The following is a 3,937-nucleotide window of genomic DNA, read 5'->3' as shown; positions in this document are numbered from 1 at the left end:
TCCATCAAATATCCTTATGGTGTGGTTGAAGATGTTATAGAGAAGGTGGATAAGTTCACATTCCCTATGGAATTTTTTATAATGGACATGAAAGAAGATGAGGAGGTTCCATTGATACTTAGCAAACCTTTTATGAAGACTGCGAGACTCATAGTTGATGTTGACAAAGGAGAACTTCAAGTTAGAGCCCAAGATGATGTGGTAACTTTTAATCTTTTTTATGGTCTAAAACTTCTTAATGTGGGGGAATAATTCATACAAAAGGATGCAACAAAGGGAGTTGTCCACCTCGAAATAAACAGGCGTCAACCTAGATGACGTTAAACGAGCGTTTACTGGGAGGCAACCCAGTTCACATTTTAGTTTTATGTTGTTTTGTAATTTTCGTTTTGATTTTACCTTTCAAAAATCATGTTTTCTTGCAGGGATTCTCACCCAGGCAAGTCTACTCTCGCTTGAGCGGGTTTGACGTCGAAAAATAGAGTTTTCATACAGGGAATCTCGCTTAAGTGAGACAAAAGGTGCTCAAACGAATTCTACGACGAAAAATTTGAGTTTTCTACAGAGATTACGACTCAAGCTAGAAAAAATTCCAATTTCTTTTTTCTTTTCCTTTCTTTTCTCAAAATTTTTAGTTTTATGATTTGTGATTTTTTGTTTTTACAAAAAAAAAAACTTTTATATTTGCCTCAAAGGGAATCCACTACCTATATGCCTCCCAATCAGTTTGCAGGTTATATTTTTTGGCCTGAGGACAAGTCCTATTATTCAAGGGGGGTAGATCCAGCAAATGAAGCATGACTATAGAGGAATATTTTAACAAAAAGGTGGATGACTTCTTTGGAAGAGAGGATTGAGCAAAAATATCGTTTATCTTTCTAATTCTCTTTTCTTTTCAGTTATTTAAATTTGGTTTTATTTTTCTCTTTAGTTTTTTTTTTCGGTTATTTTGCTTTTTATTTATTTGCTTATTTGGAAGTTTGAATAAATTTGTTGTTTTGTTAGTTTTATGTCTTGAATAAATTTCTTGTTTTGTTAGTTTTATGTCTTGAATAAATTTAAATTTTAAATTGTTTGTTTTCTAGTTTTATTTTTCTCAAATAAAAAGAACCAGAATATTAATTTTGAATTGTCGAAAAAAGGAAATATGATTGAATCCCAATTCAAATGTAGTTGAAATTGTGATCAATGAAATTTTAACGGGATGATTGATTAGGACAGAGAATGACAAAACAAAAAGGAATGAGGCCAATTAAACCAAGTGAGTGTGTGAATCTTAAACAATTTTGAGAGTTTTACTGATGAATTGAAAGATGTGATTGCTTAAATTTTATTTTTGTTACATCATAAAAGAGCATGAAGATGATTGAGGAATTTGTTTATGTTAATTAGGAACCCAACGCCAAATAGTCAATCTTTATCTTATTAGAATTCCATATTTTTTATATCTCCTTTGGACCAAGAATTTTTGTTATTATTTCACCCCAACCTTTGATGATTTATTTTCCTACCCTTTAGCATGTTTAAGGAAAGAGAACATATATGAAATACATATAGAAAAGGGAATGACAGGTTCTGATTGTGAAAGAAAATAGGAATACTCTTTTCCTATTAATGAAAAAAAGACAAATAGAAAAAAAAAAGAAATAGAAAAGAAAAAAAATCATCATGAAAATCATGAAAAGTTAGAAAGAAAATGATGAAAATGGTGACATCAAAGAAAAATGGTGATTAGATAACATATATTTGTTGGGTTCAATAGTGTCAAAGTTCAAGAGGGGGTTGAATTCACCTTTTAAAAGTTTCGCGCAGAATCAGATTTTATAACAGTACACAGAAAATAAATCGATTTATTTGGCAATGAACAAATTTATTTTGACACTGTTTATGTTTAAAAAACGTTTATATCAGCCAAGTAATTCTTGAGGTTATGCAGATTAATTTTCAAGCCACACACACTAATTTTAAAGAGAAAACTGTTAACAGCTAAAACAATGACCTTCAATTTTTAAGCAAGTGATAAAGGTTCAATTATTAGCTTGTCAATCAATTGGGTAACCTATCACAATCGAACTGTTCCAGTTGTAATTAAAAGTTCATATATCTTCTTAACAGAACCAAACTGATTTTCCAGAAAATAAGAACAGTATGAACAAGCCCAGAAAAGACATATTTATTTTTTATTGAACAGATTTAGTTTTAGACAGATTGACAAATAAGCAAGAAACCGAGTGCAGGGATATAAGAAATGAACACACAACAATTATATTGGTTCACTCAAATGAGCTACATCCAGTCTCACCTAATCCAAGGTGAAATCCACTAAACAAAACGTACAAAACACACTTAAACAACCACTGTTCTTGAACCCTACAAGAAACTTGGCACACTTGCAGAAAAACACTATTTTAGCACACACACTCTTCAAGAAACCCTATCAGGAAGAGTTCACAATCACACTTTTACAAGAATTTGAAATATGAAACGAATACACCTGATAGAGGATGCAGAAATCTGCCTTAGACTAGTAGAACAGATTGCTCACACAGTAGCAGCACCTCTAACCAAGCCTTAGAACCAACCAAGAACAAGCACACTTTTGATTTGTAAAAACTTTCAAGAACACATGTTAATTCTCTGTAAATCCTTAATTCTCTGTTGTAAAACTGGTTTTCTCAATTGTATGATTCAGAAAAACTTAACTATTGAAATACAGTCGTTTTGAGAGAGTGAAGACTTAGTCAAAATACTTGATGCACAAAACCTGATTTTCAAAGGCCTTAGTCAATGCATCAGTTTAAAAAAGAATCTATTCATTTAGAAAAGAGCAGATTTATTTTTTATGCAGTAAGGGTATCTTTGCAAAACATGTGAAAAACAGTTTCAGAAAATTTGTGCTTGCTCTTATCACATGGTCAAGGGTTAAGAGGTGAGATACCTAGCAAAAAGCCTACTTTAAACAAACTCTAAACTATACCTAAGACATTCTTAAAGCAAATGTAAATACACATGAAATTTACACAAATGGCTTCATCAAACACATGTCTTGAAGGGGCAGCAACCATCTTCAACAATCTCCCCTGTTTGATGAAGACAAATCCCCACAACTTTGTTGCTTTAAGAACCTGATGTGATTCCACTAGCACAATTAGAATGATTCTTGACATTCTTAGGAATCATCTTGAGTTGGTTATGAGATAGGCACTTTATCATAGAAATGGATCAAGGTTCTATGAACAAGAACTCACCAAAACTAGTGCCAAAACATAAACTCATATAGAAGTTCCAATTATAGTCAAATTGAACCGAACAAAAAAGGCACAAAAGCTAAGCAAACTGAAATAGAATGCTGGAAATTAAATTGTACCGAACTAAAAGCTGGAAAAAGAAGAAGAAAGATGAAGAACAACAAGGAACAACAAAAGAACCGAAGCAACACAATTAAAACTGAAACTGCTGAACCAAAATCAACAAGGAAACAAGCTAAGACAAGGAATTAACAAAAGAAGAAAGGAAGGAGAAGAGAGTGCTCATGAAGATGGATGTATGGTTGGATGATCACGCCACTAGAAGGATGGTTGCTCCTAGATGAGTGTGCTGTCGCCACTTGAGGACACCATGGATCCTTCAAGATAAGACTAGAGAAGAAGGCTCAAAAGCTCTCCAATGATCACTCAAAATTTGAGTATAGTTTTTTTTCTCTAAAATTCAAGGCACCTCTATTTATAGCCTAAGGTGCTGAAATGTAAGTTACACAAATTCAAATTTCCTCCCTAAACATATTCTAGAACCGGCGCCTCTTTACAAGGCATGAGGAAGGTGTGACTTCTTCCTTCACTTTGGCACCTCCTATTCTACTCCTACACCTATCTACTAACACACCCCCTCCTAAAGCTCCTAACTAAAGCCTAAAAGATGCTATAACAAAAGAGGTTTC

Source organism: Phaseolus vulgaris, chromosome 4 (genome assembly GCF_000499845.2).
Source record: "Phaseolus vulgaris cultivar G19833 chromosome 4, P. vulgaris v2.0, whole genome shotgun sequence".
In the NCBI taxonomy this organism is placed as follows: domain Eukaryota; kingdom Viridiplantae; phylum Streptophyta; class Magnoliopsida; order Fabales; family Fabaceae; genus Phaseolus; species Phaseolus vulgaris.
This window is presented reverse-complemented; position numbering follows the sequence as displayed.